This window comes from Panthera tigris, chromosome C1, assembly GCF_018350195.1.
Source record: "Panthera tigris isolate Pti1 chromosome C1, P.tigris_Pti1_mat1.1, whole genome shotgun sequence".
NCBI classification, from domain to species: Eukaryota; Metazoa; Chordata; class Mammalia; order Carnivora; family Felidae; genus Panthera; species Panthera tigris.
The window spans coordinates 189,088,509-189,106,986 of record NC_056667.1 but is presented as its reverse complement, the minus strand read 5'-3'; the positions used below and the strand labels follow the sequence as shown (position 1 = coordinate 189,106,986).

Here is an 18,478-nt window from a genome sequence, read left to right as displayed (position 1 = left end):
GGGGCCCGAACCCATGATCCATGAGATCATGACCTGAGCCAAAGTCAGATGCTCAACTGACTGAGCCATCCAGGCGCCCCACTGACTGAGCCATTTAAAATTGTTTTTAACGTTTATTTATTTTTGAGAAGAGAGAGACAGAGCATGAGTAGGGGAGGAGAGAGAAAGGGGGAGACACAGAATCTGAAACAGGATCCAGGCTCTGAGCTGTCAGCACAGAACCCGACGCGGGGCTCCAACTCACGGACCGCAAGATCATGACCTGAGTTGAAGTTGGACGCTTAACTGACTGAGCCACCCAGGCACCCCAAGACTGAGTCATTTTAAATTGTACTTTTATCACTTGAAATTGAGAATCCAAGAAGGAATCCAATTTCCTTCTCAACCAATAGTACAACATGTTCTGCCCCCCTTTCCTCAACTGAAACAGGTTATCAGTGACTTCAAGGTTTGAACTCCTATTTCTTTGATTTCCAAGGATCTCTACTTGTATCTTTGCTTATAAACTGATTAAAAGTTCTGGATGTTGGTTGGTAGAACACTCATCTTTCTCAACACAAACGTGAAGACTGGGAATTATTCTGTCCCTTGTCCAAGATCTGTGGATTATATTTCCTAAATGTTTCTGTCACATATTAGCTTTATGACTGAGTAATTTGACCTTTACTTAATCTCTATGTGGCTCATTTCTTTATCAATAAGATGGGGGTATACAAAATGGTACCTACATCACAAGACTGTTAGAAGGGTTGCATAGAATAATATATTTGAAGCACTTAGAATGGTGACTGGCACAAAGTAAGGGTGTCTGTGGACACTTTGTCATTATTACTGAATTGATCACTGAGTTTATATGTATAATGGCATCATGATGTAATTCAGATCTATTCCTAAGTATTTTCTTATCCCTATGCTGGTCTTTGCAAAATTGAACCTGTAACTCCTTTGCTTAATAAGATAAAAACAGAGAGGGAAGCAAACCATAAAAGACTCTTAAATACAGAGCACAAACTGAGGGTTGCTGGAGGGAAGGTGGGTGAAGATGAGTTAAATGGGTGATGGCCATTAAGAAGGGCACTTGCTGGAATGAGCACTGGGTGTTATATATAAGTGACAAATCACTGGGTTCTATCCTGAAGCCAAGACTACACTGTATGTTAAATAACTTTCATTTAAATAAAAAAAAAAGAAAAAAACACATGAGTGTCTAACATGAAAGTCAAGCTCCTAGATGTGATGTGGATTATTCTTCAGGATTTGGACCCTCCTCTCTCAGCACTCCTTCAGTAGGACCAAAGTATTTGTAACTCCTTAGGCAAACTACCCCATTTCTTGTATCCCTGTCTTTATTTTTGTTACCCTCTAGCTAAAATGCATTTTCCACAATTGGGCCTGGCTGCCTCCTGTTCATCCTGTATAGACTCCACATTTCCATAAAACTTTAACCCCTCAAGAATTATTTTCAAATTCCTGTTACTTTTCTACAGATTTTCGTTGTACACAGGATAATCGCTGAACCTGCCATACTGTATCGTAATCTCCATTTATGTCTGTACTTCTCCATGGATAAGGGAGAGAGACACGAATGAGAGTTCCATGGCAGGAAGCCCATGTTTTATTCAGCTTTCAATCCCCAGCACAAACCATGATACTTGGCACAATCTTTGTGAAATGAAGAAAGACATTATGAGCGATTCTGCAGAGTCAACCCAAAATTACAGATGGAAGAGGTCAGAAAACTCATAGACAAAAAATGGGAAAACATTAGGACAGCTTTACAAAGACTTAATTTTCCACAATGGCCTCCAGGTATAATATCAGTTGAGAATCACGTGATGTCCTAAAACTATACAACATTTTTCTCCAAATAAGGCCAAAAGAATTTTATACTGAAATTGATGCATAGATTTATGGCTTTAAAATATTTGATTTTACATGTTATCTTTGATGCACCAATTTGAAAATTAGTATGAACTTTAGGACCAAAATGAGTCTGGCAATCCCTCAGGTGAATTGCTATAGGCTACATGATGCAATAAATCAATTTAACTACGTGTGGTAGATGCAAAACAAAGCATTCCATTCAGGAGTTTCCATCACGTGGGGCGTAGTCATACAAGGAATGGCTATCGTATGGCTTCACAATTTATCTATATAAGTATTAAAGGAAACTAAAGAAAGAAAATCGAAGGAGCTCTGGGAAGAATATTTATTCTACTTGTTACTTTATGGAAAGTACTTTGTGGATACTCAGTAAATCTATATCTGGTTTCAAATCAAAATTTTTCTGATATTCTTATTCTTCACAAAACCTCTAATGTCTAGTTCAGCTATTCACCAAAAGAGATCTAGAAATCTAAAAAGAATTCAGATTTTGACATTAAATGGTTACTTTGGTGGATTCTAAGAATACTCTCCCAAATATACACACATAATTAAATTTCATATTTTCAAGCTGTTACAGAAGCCCTGATCAGAGGCTTAACTTGAACAACTATACTCTTTTCCAAACAAACTCCCTCCCTCACCATTGCCATCACATCTACAATGAAACAAGTTAGAAACTTACTTGGAGGGAATGAGTTTGAACTTAATATTAAATTAGTCTTTTAAAACACTAGTCTATGAAAAACTGATATTTTGTTCACTTTTTCTTTCCATTTGCTTATCCACTTTCATCCATTAAATATTTTTTTAAGTTTATTTATTTATTTTGAGAAAGAGAGAGAGAGAGAGAGCACACGAGCAGTGTAGGGGCAGAGGGGGAGACAGAGAATCTCGAGCAGACTCCATGCTGTCAGCACAGAGCCTAACATGGGGCTCGATCCCACAAACTGTGAGATCATGATGTGAGTCAAAATCAAGAGTTGCACACGCAATGGACTGAGCCACCCAGGTGCCCTTCATTCACTCATCCATTCAATAAGTTATGAAATACCTACTATGTGCTAAATGTTAGGTTACAAAAATAAAAAGTACATTCTCTGCCCCCGGTACACTTCCACCGTAGAGGAAGGAAGGGAACATACAAATAAAAATAAGTGTTCATGACACAGTTCATGGCAAGTATGGACCATTGCACTGAGGGGTTAAGGGGTAGAAAGAACTGAGGAGGGAATAGTTGGCCCAAGAGCAGAATATTCCTGAATAGGGACCAGTGTATGATATGAGAAATGTGGATGCTGTGCTCTCCAGGTGTCTTGTGTCTGACCTCTGATATTTTGGTTCTACATTAAATACTGCTTCCTTCAGTAATATTTTCATCTTGACCTGAACAAATGCCAAATTATACATTACTTTAAAAAATATTCCTGAAATGGTACCTAACTTTTGCCAGAAAGTAGGATTTGGGGAAAGGATTTAAAAGGAGGGTGGTGGTTTAGGCAAGTCTCAAAAAATGAGAATGTACCTTTGATGCACCCAAGTGTAAACGTGAATCAAGATAGAGGGCAGGAAGAGCAAGCCAGGGAAATGCCAAAGGGCAGGGACTTTCAGAAAACTGAAGGAGACGGTTAACAGGTTGAACCATTTGAAATTGCCCCGTTTCTTAATAATCCCTCCTTTCCTATTTTCTTTTAGGTTTTCAATTTAAAAAATGTTTAGAACAAAGAGAACTAGTTAACAGCAACCGAGAAAATCCAGAGGAAATACTGCCTTAAGAATTTGACTTTGCTGTTGTTGTTATTTGGTTTTCAAATGAAAAGAACTTGCAAGGATCTCTTTAGGCAAAAAAAACACCACTCAACATACATTTAATGTTCAACTTTGGAATCAGTATTTTTTTTCTAACTGTGTGCTAAGTGCCTTCTCTAAATGAAAGCTAAACCTGATTAAATCCAGCTTTGAAAAAAGATTACTCTTAGAATTATTTCTATATAGTCTAACTTATCCTCCTACCCTTTTCTCCTTTATGTATGGCACAAACCCAACACATATTTAACAAACACATATAGTACCTGCCATACCTTGTAAGAAGTTTTATAAATAATCCCTCATTTATTTTTCAATAAAACCCTATGAGGTAAGTACTGTCATCATAACCATCTTATAGATGAGCAAAGTGAGACATAAAGGAGGGAATACTCGACACAAATCAGCCAGCTAGTCAGTGGCAGAACTAGACTTGAACCAGGCAGTCAAGCTTAAGAATACAAGTTAAGAATACAACTTAAGAATACACAAGAATATACAACTTAAGAATACAAGTTATTAACCACTAGAGCCTGCTGTCCTACAGGGCCTACACCTCCCACCTACCATTCTAGTACCTTATGAAATAATAATACTTTGAATCCAAAGGATGGATATCCAGGCTGAATCTCATGGAACGTTATTTATCATTATTGCTTCCTCTGTTCCCTCTATGTCTTCTACAGACCTTACAGGCAGAAGTGTTTGCTACCCATTTCTGGGATGGTGTCCAGCTTCCAAGAAAAGCACCTTTCTCTTCTAGAACTCACAAATAGTATTACAAGTATAAATTATAATAATAATGTCCTATGCACAATTTCATGTGGTCAAGCTCCAATCACAAAAGTTCCTTGTGGTTTCCCATCCTTTCATTGCCATGTTTTTCAACTCAAGCAGATGCCTTTCTAGTTTCCAGACCCTGCATGGGTTCTTCATACATGACCCTAGTGAAACTGTCATCATAATTGAATTTCTTAATACTGGATTCACAATCATGATGTTAGTTAAGAAGCTAAAAATAAAAGCTGTGGCTAGCTCCAGTTTTTGTGTGCATGCATATTAATTTAAATCATTTCCCTTTAATTATATTTAACACACATTAAAAATTTGGTAATTATAAAAGACCTTTAATTATCAACATTCATTATTATCACTATTATTAACATACATTAAGCACCCACAGTCTGCTAAACGCTATACTCAAGATAAAAGGCATTAACCTTGCAATTCCACTGTGAGCAAGATAGAAGACAATCTTCTTCTTCCAGACAGAGAACAAAATCATACTTGCTTAACTTGACAAAGAGCCAATGGATGAGTCAAGGATAAAATCTAGCTATCTTAACCACTAGACAATTGGATAAACAAAGAATGGCTATAAAACTGTGCCACTTTAAGCACATCTGAATCTGTTCTTCCATAAGTGTTTTAATGCCTGCATAAAATTTTTTTGGTGGCAAAACTTTCTGCTTCATAGGAATACCTAAATTGTATAAACACTCAAGTCATTTGAGACCAACTTTACAGTATACACTTTGGCATCCAATAGAATGATACCATTTTTGGTGGAAAAATACAGTGTGGCTATAAAATAATGAAATGATTTCTTTCTCCTTTCAGGAAGAGGCTCGTAAGCTGGCTTTGAAAGAAGTTTCAAATGAAGACTGCTCAAAGCATTTGAGGAATGGCAACATCAATGGGACAGAGGTATGTACTCTAGGGTGCTACTTGCAAAGCTAACATTTGAGTGAAAAGAGGCTATGTTGGATTAAGACATATTTGAAGCAAAATGTCAGCACCTCTACTTAGTTATATAATCTGGAGTAAATAAGTTAACTTATTTGAGCCTTAGCTTCTTCACCTATACAACAGAGTGAATAGTGCCGAACTTGCAGATTTTTACTGGACAAAACAGTACATTTGAGTATATATAATAAAGTGTTTGCAACTGACATGAACTTGGAGCTGAGCAAAGAAAGTCCCTGACTCCATGACATCCTGGGTACTATTATGTGGCTATCTGTTGTCAGACCTAGCATGCAGATTAATGCTATTAAAACGGAAGTTAAATAATTAAATTGCTTCATGGTTTAAGTAGGCTATTACGCAATTGGAAAATGTATTGCATTTTTGTTTTGTTTTGTAGAGACACAGAGAGAAAGCGGGGGAGGGGCAGAAAGAGAAGGAGAATCCCCAGCAGGCTCCACGCTCAGCACTGAGTCCAATGCAGGGCTCGATCTCACAACCCTGAGATCGTGACCTGAGCTGAAATCAAGAGTCGGATGCTCAACCAACTTAGGCACCCACGTGCCCCTTGCATTCTTTATACAAACCTTTTATAAGTAACCCCTGTTCTTTAGGCACAGCGCTATGTTCTGGGCACACGGAGGAAATGAGATCCACCCACAAGGGGCTCAAAGTCTAGTAAAGAGATATTAAATGTGGAAAGTGATAACATGAGGTAGAAAGAATTATAATAAAAATATGATAGTGTGCGTTGGGGTAGGAAGTAGTTAATTCTGCCTGTAGCAGAAAGGGGTTAGGGAAGTATTAGTAAAGAAAGAGACCACGACACTGGGGTTTGAAAGAAAACTGGATATGCACTATGGGAAAGAGGGCTGAATGGCAGTTGTCCTGTGCCTGGCAGAAACCACAGCTGGGTGAAGACACGCAGAGAGAAGCACTCAGCTTCTTTGAGAAACTGTACACAGTGCGTATGGTGTGTGCAGTGTGGTGTGGCTAGAGATGATGCTAAACATACAGGTGTGGGGGGGGTTAGGTTGTCAAAGGTCATGCCAAGAACTCAAAAGTAAACCCTGGCTAATGTGGTCAAATGATTTCAGACAAGGATACCAAGGCTATTCAATGGGGGAAAAGCAGTAAGCAACAAATGTTGCTGAAAAAACTGGATATCCACATGCAAAAAGAAAAAAAAAAAAAAAAGGAAGGTGGACCTTTACCTCACACCATATACATAAAAATTAGCTCAAAGTAGGTCCACAGACCTCAACATAAGAGCTAAAACTCCTCAACTCTTAGAAGAAAACATAGGGCAAGAGCTTCACAACACTGAAGTTGGCAATGATTTCTTGGGTAGGACACCGAAGACAAAAGCCACAAGAGCAACAAAGTAGAAAAACCGACATCACGAAAACGAAATACTTTTGTGCACCAAAGGACGCTATTAACAGAGTGAAAAGGCAACCTACAGAATGGGAGAAAACATGTGCAAATCATCCATATGGTAAAAGGTTCATATCCGCAATATATAGAGAATGCCTAAAACTCAACAACAAAAATGAAACCACCCAATTTAAAAAAGGGTAGAGAAATTGAATCCATGTTTCTCCAAGGGTATCTCTCACTTTTTGAAAATTCATGTTATACCATTTTCCTCTTACAAAAGATCTATATTAGTATCTTTTTTCTCCAACCAAAAGAAATCCTTTATATGAGAAACAGTGAAAATAGTGTTCAGTGTTTGTTTTGTAGCCAGCATGCACTACGGGGAGCTAGACTGGTGCCAGTCTTCCCTGGGAACGACACTGAGCATCAAGCTGCCACAGCTTTCAACTGTGTCTGTGAGCATCTGTGTTTCATCATGATTTACAGTGGGCAACCATTAACAAGATGTGTCCTAAGGCATTAGAAACACCCAGGGGGAGGGGTGACTGGGTGGCTCAGTTGGTTAAGCGTCGGACTTCAGCGTAGGTCATGATCTCATGGTTCGTGAGTTCGAGCTCCGCATCGGGCTCTGTGCCGACAGCTCAGAGCCTGGAGCCTGCTTCGGATTCTGTGTCTCCTTCTCTCTATGCCCCTTCCTCACTCACACTCTGTCTCTCTTTCTCTCTCTCAAAAATAAATACTAAGTTTTTTTAAAAAAAGAAGAAAAGCCTAGGAGGCATTATTTTTTGGGGGTATTGGAATGCTCAAAATTTTCCCCAAATAAACTAACGGTACTTGCTTTTGTGCTTCATGCCATTTTGGCTTACAAAAGGTTTTCATTGGAATACTCTACTTTTGATAGTGGGGAAAACCTGTATATAAATGGCTAATAGGCACATGAAAAGATGCTGAACATCACTAGTCATTTGGGAGATCCAAATCAAGACTGTAAGATGCCACCTCATACCGTGTTAACAGGTATGATGGATGGATACTATCTAAAAAAGAAAGAAAAGAAAAAAGAAGAAAAAGAAAATAACAAGTGTTAGGATTTAGAGAGATTGGGAAGCCTTGGACGCTTGTTGGTGAGAATGTAAAATCGTATAGCTACCATGGAGAAGAGTATGGGGGTGCCTGGGTGGCTCAGTCGGTTAAGCATCTGACTTTGGCTCAGGTCATGGTCTCACAGTTCATGAGTTCGAGCCCCACATCAGGCTCTGTGCTGGTAGCTCAGAGCCTGGAGCCTGCTTTGGATTCTGTCTCTCCCTCTCTCTCTGCTCTTCCCCTGCTTGTGCTCTTTCTCTCTCAAAACTAAATAAATAAACATTAAAAAAAAAGAAGAGAGTATGGTGGCTCCTCCCCCAAATTTAAAATAATGATATGACCCAGCAATTCCATTTCTGAGTATATACCCCAAATAACTGAAAGCAGGGTCTGGAAGAGATATTTGTACACTCACATCCGTGGAAGCATTATTCACAATAGCTACAAGATGAGACAACAAAAGTATATATCAACTCATGAATGGGTAAGTAAAATGTGACATATACATACAATGGAATCTTATTCATTTATAAAAAGGAAGAAAATTCCTGCACAAGGTAACAACACAGATGAACCTTGAGAGCATTATGCTGAGTGAAACAAGCCAGACACCAAAGGACAAATACTGTGTGATTCCACTTACATGAAATACCTAGAACAGTCAAATTTATAGAAACAGAAAAATAGAGCAGTGGTTGCCAGGGCCTAGGGGAGAGGCCAGTGGGGAGTCACTATTTACAAAGTACAGAAGTTCTGTTTGGGATGATGAAAATGTTCTGGAGATGGATAGTGGCCGATGGCTGCAGAACGATGGTGAATGTATTTAATGCCACTGAATTGTATGCTTAAAAATGACCACCATGTAAATTTTACGTTACATATATTTACCACGCTGAAAAAGAAAATAACTTTATTCTCCTTTCTGTATTGCTTAACAAGTATAGAGTTTTAGTTTTATCAGATGGAAAGAGTTCTGGAGATGGATGGCGGGATGGTTGCACAATATTATGAATGTACCTAGGGCCACTTAACTGTATACTTAAACATCAGTTAAGATGGGGGGTGGGGCGCCTGGTGGCTCAGTCAGTTGAGTGACTGACTCTTGATTTTGGCTCAGGTAGTGATCCCAGGGTTGTGGGATCGAGCCCCACGTGGGGCTCCACAATGAGCATGGAGCCTAAGATTCTCCCTCTCTCTGTCTCTCTCTGTGCCCCTCTGCCCCTCTCCCCCACCCGCACTCTAAAATAAATTTTTTAAAAGTTTTTAAAAAATTAAGCAAACATGGTCAAGATAGTAATTATTATATGTATTTTACCACAATAAACAAAAGTCCTACCAAGATCAGGAAATTTAAAATATATCCCGGAGGCATAGGAAATGGACAGTTGTTATAATGCAAGAGAGTGACATGGTCAAATTTTGTAAAAAGATTCAGATGTTTACAGGAATATAGTAATTTTATTCATGAAACAATAAGGAACCTTCTCATACTAGTAAAAACCTCACTGGACAAATTAAATAACCCTTAACTAGACAATGCCTATATATAATGTGGGGGCGCCTGGGTGGCTCAGTCGGTTAAGTGGCCGACTTCGGCTCAGGTCATGATCTCGCGGTCCATGAGTTCGAGCCCCATGTCGGGCTCTGTGCTGACAGCTCAGAGCCTGGAGCCTGTTTCAGATTCTGTGTCTCCCTCTCTCTGACCCTCCCCTGTTCATGCTCTCTCTCTGTCTCAAAAAAAAAAAAAAAGTCCATGTATCTATAATGTGACTATTCAAATGACATTTTGACTTGATCAATGTGTGAACTTTTGATAGGTGTTCTAGATATGTGCTATCACACTACAGCAATATCAATTGCTTTGGATGCTTATTTGTTAAGGTTTGGATCTTCATAGAACATAGGTGACTGTAAATTACATTTATTTAAAAATTAATAAGTCATGGGTGGTCGACACAGCAGTGAAATTAAAGGCACAGAAAAAGGGGACGATACAATTTCTTTAGAAGCATATCCATCATCCATCTGATGATTAAAAATCTGCCTTTTCCTTTTAAAGGGGGAATAATTCTTTACGATTTCTGCAACAAATGCCATTTGTCCATTTCTTTGCTTAAAAAGGAGGGATTTTTGTAGGGAAAGAGGGCTGGAAAGTCAGTTGGAAAACATCAGGGCAATGTCAGTCTGAAAATCATCAGCCAGTTGCAAGTTAAAAAAGATTTGCTAAAAGTAGCAATGTTTTTACTGGTTCAAGTCTGTCAGAAGGCTTTGGATTCTCTAGTGCCTCACACTAGTAACTTCAAAACTAATGCATTCCAGATGTCCCTATGATCATCTAATCAGACATCAAAAGCTGTATGGTGACAAGCTCACATGCTGCTTACGAGGACACTGTATGTTTCCACAAGCGTAAAACATACACAGTAGCTACTTTTAAAATGTGATTCATCTAAATCAGAATTCTATTTTAAAGTACAGAGGTATTAGGAAGGGCCCACCCTCCTGAGAAAGAACGAAGTCTTTTAAATGTCTGTACAGTGTCATTCTGTGACTAAAGTTTGAAAGGAAAAACCAAAATGAAACTTGTACTTCAGAAGAGTTTCTGTTGTGAGAAAAAAGAAATCCCCCATCAGAAGAGATTTCTAAGAATCACGCCACGCTCAAGGAAAAAAAAAATCCTTTCCTCGCAATACCCATCATTTTACATCTTCCCAAGATAAACCCCCATTAACCCTTTCCTTCCGTGCCATCAATTTTCAGTAACGTCTGCAACATGGAAAGCCCACACAGATCAGAACATAGAGAGGACGTGGTCTATACCTTTGAGCTTTCATTTGAGAGCAACATGATCTACTTGTACTTTAACCTTGAGATTTAAGTTGTGCTCTCTTCTACAGAATTTAGGTGTGCACAGGTATGGGTGTGTGTTTTTATGCTGCTGCCTTTTTCTGTGTATTTGGCCTCTTAAACACACACACACCCCTTAATATTATTACCATGAGCAATAAAAATAAATTTTGGTGTTTTGGATGGAAATACAACCTCTTTCCATGAACAATTATAAATACTGAGACGTTAAAAGGAGATTTAAAGTTGCATTCATACCAACAAAGTTAATTTACATCTGGAACCCTAAAGGTGCTGATCTTCATTCCTAAGAACAACAGAAGTTCATATAGGATTTCTATTTATTATTTCCTTTTAGTTACGTGAAATTTGAGGAAATCATCCACAATTTAAATAATTTTCTTAGGGTCACCAAGTCATTGCTGCAATCAGACTACAGGATCTTGACCATTAGACTAAAGCTACTCTAAACATCATCTGTGCCAAATTTTAAGCAACACTGTGAAATTACATCTGCCCATACTGCTAACACAAGATATTCATTAGTGTTTTTGCTAAGAAACACCTTGTAAAAGTTCCCATAGTCTTGAATTAATTCACATCAGGTTTTTTTTCTCTTTTCTTCCAAATCACTTGAAACCAGAAGAACCTCTTAAAGAAGATGGAATAGGAGGAACATTTCGAAGGGGAAATCCGCAGATGTGGTGGGCGTACGAGAGGGATGCTGTCCAGACATTTCTAGTCTAATCAAGGATTTTCTAAATTCTTTGAACACAGTTATTAGAAAATTACAAAGCTATGACTGCCAAGATCATGAACTTCTTGATTCTAGAACTCACAGTTTTGTTGACAGAGATGCAGAGCTCAGATAATTGACTCCACTGCGTGCATATTAATTTCTATTCTCTGTTCATACATCAAGGGCGCAAAGTTAGGCTTTATTATATCCGTGCCTAGAATTATCAGGTTTTTTTCTCTTCTTATAATTTCTGTTCTTTCTGAGAGCCAATTACTATGTGAAATCACTGCTGGAAGTGTAAAGAAATGAAGCGGTTCTCACAATTGAAACCACTGACCCAAACTGCTGGGTCAATACGTATTTTAATTCCAAGAGGGGAATTTGTGTTTAAGCATCTCTCTCCCCTTGTCAACACAGGTAACACATTGTCCCCAAACAGAAATTCTCAACTAAACTTATTTAGGGAGTAAAACAATATGTTGAACAAATAATTTCACAATTTTCACATTACAATTCACGTATTCGTTCATATCTATAAATATAGACACACAAGGACGCACATCTTTACGAGAGGTGTTAAAAGTTGTTGAATTCATTCTGTCCGTCTCAGAAGTAACAGCTTTAATCATCTGGTGATATATTTATGTGTCAGGTGTCGAGGCTTGAATACAAAAATGAACACACTGACTCAGGCCTCTGAGGAGCTCAGCCTTGTAGCAGACATGTAAACAAGTGGTTATATTTGGGTGAGATAAGAGCCAGTAGAGATGGGAATTCCCTCTAGGGGCTTGGGAGGTGAGCACAGTGCAGACTAAAGGCAAAGGGCACTAATTCTGATCCTTAAAATGTATTATTTGATCATTTGGTACTTGCTCGCAGATTGCGAGCGTTGCTTAATTGCTTTAGATCTGGTTGGTCATCATGACCAGTTTGTAAGTTTCCTGAGGACAGGAACCATGTCTTATGCTTTCCAGATGGCACAGAGCAGAGGTCTTGGACATCTAAGGGATTCATTAATTTATGTTGACATGAAAGCAAAATTCATTCAATTTTCATTATGTGCAGATCAATCTAAACAGCAAAAGACGACATGTCATGGTTATTTCTTTAATATCTGAAACTTCTGAATAGCTATACGTCTTTTAGACTTTTCGATTCTGGACTAGACCGAAGAAGAATGATTAGGCAGCATACCCCTAAACAGGGATCACATTTCCCAGGTTCCTTTATTAGTCACAGTACAGACATTCAGCCAATCCAATTTTTTTTTTCACCAACCTCTGCAAGATTTGGTGAAAAATTCTATTGCAGAATAAATTAGGTTTCTGGATTTTCCCCACCTGGAACTCAAATCTTATAAACATGACTGCTTCAGAAATTAATCTGCCTAAACTTGCCAAACTAAGTAAACATTGGGCCCCATGAAATATTGGATGGCAGCTTTATCTCTTAAAAACAAGGCCATATGAAAACCATCGGTGCAATGTGTCTCCAAGCTTTGGTCTTATCAGCGCACAGCGTGAACAGCTGGAGTTACAAACACCAGGACTATTATTAAATCACTGTGTCAGGAAGGGGGGAAAAAAAGAAAAACCTTTTGTAGGTTTCAGTATCTCTAAATAACGCAATTATATATTACATGCTATTTCTCCCACCCTTTTGCTCATCAATATCCATCTCTCCTCATTGGAAGACAATGGATAGAGGCTTCCTTCCAATCTACATCAGTGCCTACAAAAATTACTTTATTTCACTGTTTCTATAGCTGCTTAATTGCATATCTAATGAATAGAAAAACATGATTTGGTCATTCAAAATTATTAAGTTTCTGTTTCGGGTTTTGACAGTCAGAGACCTACAGTCAAAAGTTCTCTGCCATCTCTCACTGACAATTGATAATTTTAATCCTGAAATTTAAGCCACTTGAATTTCTCTGTAATATTTCAATGCTTTCTTCCATGGAGGTGAAAGCATTTAAACCAGAATCAGCATTGATGATGATTTCAACATATGTGATTGCACAAAGGAAAATCTCTCACGTCAATACTCCATTGGACTATCTGCAAAACACAAACAGAATGCTCCTATTCCCTGGAAATATTTCCTCTCTCTTGAAGCTACCTGCCACTATCTTTGCTGATAAAATACCAAAAACTCCAAAGAACCATCTCATCTCTATATACACAGGGCCACTGGAAACACCTCTCCCCAGGGTGTCTTCCTTTTACTTCCGATCTTACTCTTGCTTAGAATTGTGTTGTTACTCGCTGAAGAGTTATTGCTGACCTCTCACTGCAGCAATTCAAAAACCTATCTTGAATTTACATCCTATGTGTTGGATAGGAAAGGTGATAATAACATGAAACAGCCTTAATTATTTAATATTGGGGAGGTGGTAATTCCCACTCCACTTCTTAATCTCTATCATTCATCATATTCTGAGAATTGATGGTTTTCTCACGTGATTTCATCGTAAATCTGCAAACAAGTAGTTCTTGATTATTTTTTTTCCTTTTAACATTTGGTTATAGTCTCAAAAAAAAAAAAAAGAGTGATAGAGTCTTTTTCACGAAACACACATGCATGTGCAATGGGTGAAAGAATAAAACTCCAGAGTTAACAGACCCTCTGAAGCTCATCATGGACTCCCAATTTAATAACCTCAATATTGCCATGTTATTTAAAAAAAATAAAACGTATATATTATGGATACAAACTTTTAAAAGACAGACCAATATTTTCTTAATTTATTTTGGTGATGCAAGACAAGTAACAGTTTTAGAACAAACAAAGTCATTTACTATCCGAGAACAGCCACAGCATTATAATTTTCAGGAATCCACTTTTTAATTTACTCGCCCTGCAGGATCATTTTGCTTTAGGGGTTAAATGTGAAACTATAAACAGTCATTAAAACACAAAACAACCATAGTAGTTAACCGGATATTAAGAAAAAAATCACATCTGTTTTAGAGTTCTCTTCCACCCACAAATTCAGGAACATCAATTTCAAGAACCTGGTTTTATGGCATGCCCTTAAGCCAAGAACACCAGGTTACAATCAAGGCAAGAGAGGTAAGATATCCCATACGCAGACTCCCGCTATTACTTCTTGCCTCCAGGATTCTCTTTCTTTAATTCAAAAGCAGTCAGTAGAATTGGATTTTCTATTGCTTTGAAAGATAAACAGTCATTACAATTTGCACATTAATAATTATACTATTCTGATTAACTGATGGGTTTATGAAAAGAGAAAGAAAGAGAACAAGTTTCCATGCTGTTTAGCTGGTGGTACCCTAAGTAACCAATAGTGAGACTTGGTGGCTTTTCACTACACAAAATTTGAGTCTTGCAGAGGATCTGATTTTTCTAACTCAAAAGCTTTTTAAAATGTCACCTTCTCTGAGAGTGCACGTCTTAAATAACCAATTTGTAATATTTAACCAGTCAGAAAATAAGGGCAACTTTTCCAACTTTTCACAAACATGTATCTCTGGGCATCAAAGAAAGTTCTTCCCGCTATAGTAAGCCTAATGAAGTGCAAGTAAAAATAACAGTCATCAACTGTGGTTTTAAAGGCAATATTTCAACATAATCAAATGTGTCAAATATTCATCCTTACAGCTTTTTAAGCTGTGGGTTATAAGTAAGTTTCATTTCTTGGGAATGATTGAACATAACCCACTTGGGGCTCTGCCATCTGTGAATTACTTACATGTGAACACTCTGGTTAAGAGATGGAAATTTTGATTTTTTTTTCCCTTTGGATACTGAAATGCAATGCAATCGCACAGACCTTTTTAAGTAATTATTTTTCATGTTAGTTGCACCAAGGCTGTATTATCACATACTCCCCATATTCATCATCACTTATTAAATCCTAGGCATCAAGTATGGTACAGCTGAAGTTGTAGAACTATGGAATTTGAGAGATAGGAAAGAATCTGCAGTCTCTAATTCTTCACTCCCTGGGCTCAGGCGCTTGCCACAAACACCCCTCTCTGCAGTGTGCTCTGATGTAAGAGTTGTGGTTGTGTTCCCATGGTTTCCTGGAAAGGCTTTCCTCTTATCACTGAGCAAACAATAAAAGTGACTATGGGGCTATATGTAGGGTGCCACATAATTTATCATCCATACATGGACACCTCTGAGAGTTAGTGGGGACACTATTAATAATTATGCCAGAACAAGGACTGCTCCAGGCAAACCTAATCATACTGTTACCCCAGAGATGATGTGTGACTCAAAGAACTTCTCCCAAGGGCCTCAAACCATTTCATTAATGCTATATCCAATTTTACTTCTGTCTGGAGCTGCTCTGTCCAATGGAAACAGAATGTGAACCAGAGATCTAGTTTTAAACTTCCTAGTAGCCATGCTTTAAAATGAAACAGGTGAAAATAAATTTTGATAATGTATTTAACTCAAACCAATATACCATAATATTATATCAATGTATAGTTAATATTAAAATTATTAGCAAGATCTTTTATATTCTATTTTTTATATTTCTTTTTAAGTTTATTTTCAGAGAGAGAGAGAGAGAGAGAGAGAGAGATAAAGTGGGGGGGGGGAGAACAAGTGGGGGAGGGGCAGAGAGAGAGGGAGAGAGAGAACCCCAAGCAGGCTCCACACTGTCAGTGCAGAGTCCAAGACGGGGCTTGATCTCATGAACCATGAGATCATGACCTGACCTGAAATCAAGAGTTAGACACTCAATCGACTGAGCCGCCCAGGTGCCCCACTCTTTTTTATATTTCTTTCTTTGGAACTCATTATACATGTTACAATCAAATTACATTTCTAGTGCTCAATAACCACACGTGGCCAGTGGCTATAATATTGGACAATGCAGGTCTCAACAGTCCATGAGTCAGGATACTCAGAAATAAATGAACGGAATTATAATACATTCACACACATGCCTTTTTCTTCTAGGTAAGAATAGACACACCTAAATGTCTTCCTTTACTAACTTTGCTTGTTCTGCACAGTAGGGCAGTTAACTGTTTCTTGCCTGGGGTGAACTAGACTTTGGAACAGACAAACCTTTACCTGGTAGATCTCTTTTGGAGAACAGAGAGAATGCTCGTATTAGAAAAGGTGGGTAAATTGCTGAGAAATTCTAGAGCTTTTCCCAGACTAATATGCGTCTCACATTCCAAAGTCCAACACACATGTACACTGAGAACCCTCCAGGTATTTGACACTAGAAACAGAAAGATAAACAAGGCGTATGTCTGTACCTTGGACTGTGAGGGCTTAACGTTTTCTTGGACATTATTTTACAGTTGAAGAAAGTGAAGGCTGTGTGTGATGCAGCAGTATTCTGTGGCAAGCCAAGGACCAGACTCTATTCTTTGGGTCTCAGGTCTGCACTTCATCAGTCAAAGAGAACACTCAGAAAAGGAAGAGATGTGTTTTCCTTTTTACTGTTGATACATGCAGACTCAGCCACTGCTTGGTAACTTGTATACGGTTAGGGAAAAGGATTTGGGGCACCAGTCTTTCTTCTTGAATTAGGATTTGCATCTTTGCTAGTAATAATAATACTCCCTCACTAAATACCTCAACTTAGAACTCAATGGTATCACAGTTTGGTAAGAATATGGAATATATCAGAAACATAATAGTCTTCATTTCCTGTAAGAAAGCAATATTAAATATCTTTACTTGGTCTAAACACAGAGCGTAAGTGAAAAAAAAAACACTGAACAAAATACTGGTGATTTTCTGCATGTGAATGATGGCAACACAATCAGATACAGTCTAATTTGGGGGTATACTGACATTGTAAAAATAAGCAGTAAACTGTAACTTTTCTCATTATATAGCTTCCCTTCCTCCAATCCAATATGCTTGGGCTTAACACGGTCTCGATCAATGTGTTAAACACACACACACACACACACACACACACACACACCACATATTGGTTCTGTTTATACTCACCATTAAGTAGAACACATATACCTGATTTCTATTAAAGTCATGTTCCATTAAATATGTTTCCTTAAAAGTTTGGTGGGGAAAACATTACATCTAAAACATTTTCAGAACACTTGCTTCCTTGTTTACAAAAAGAACTATGCCAAAATACTGCCATAAACTTATTAGTAAATACTCAATGGTTTGGCATAGTGACTCCTACCTCATGTACTGGTTCTTAGCACTCATGGTACTGGTTCTTGATAAAAACATTTTACACCAGACTGGGAGAACCTGGGTAGCTAATTCAGCATCCTTCTGTACCTTGAAAACACTGCTTTTTTTCTTAAGGCACTGTCCACAGTGAGACTTAATATGGAGAAGAGCCTTGATTTTAGGAAACTTTTTAATATGACTATGTTATTGAAGACCACCTTTTGCAGTAACAGATAGCCATTAACCAAAATCTAAACCCCAGGCTATTTCAAAGAATGGGCCACAGTTACAAATCCTCAAAGTGACTCAGGATTTATCAGAAAGATCCATCAGTACCATATAAAAGGAGGACATTGTCTCTTCAGGAAACGATTCTCCATTTAACCTTTCAGCTGTTAAGCATGTCTTGTTATAAGCACTTCTGGTATATAATTTTATTTTTCTTTAATTTTGAATGCTGAGTTCTAGAAACCCAGTACTGGTACCACATATACATGATATTGGTATCTTGAAACTACATGACCAGCCACCACGGCATGACTTCACAAAGCACTGCATTAACACTGAAAATATATAAACTATATCCTTGGGTGTTACAAAGCAGGAAGAGGGAAATTCAACAGAGTAGCATGCTGGTTAAGAGTATGACCTTTGGAGCCAAATCACCTGGGTTAAATTCTTGGCTCCTCTACTTACACGCTGTGACTTTAGATTAATTACTAAACCTTCTTCTGCCTCAATTTCATTATCAGTAAGATGGAGACAAAAAATTGTACACACCATGATGTGGAAGTTTAAATGACTTAGGGTAAAGCACTTAAAAGAGTCCTTGGCACATAATTACTATTT

The 18,478-nt window shown here is 38.0% G+C and overlaps 1 protein-coding gene across 1 annotated transcript in view; it reads right to left on the bottom strand.

Annotated features, from left to right (window-relative positions):
• PARD3B (par-3 family cell polarity regulator beta) overlaps positions 1-18,478 on the bottom strand; it is a 1,003,697-nt gene that overhangs the window by 516,027 nt on the left and 469,192 nt on the right. The gene's annotated exons all lie outside the window — the stretch shown is intronic.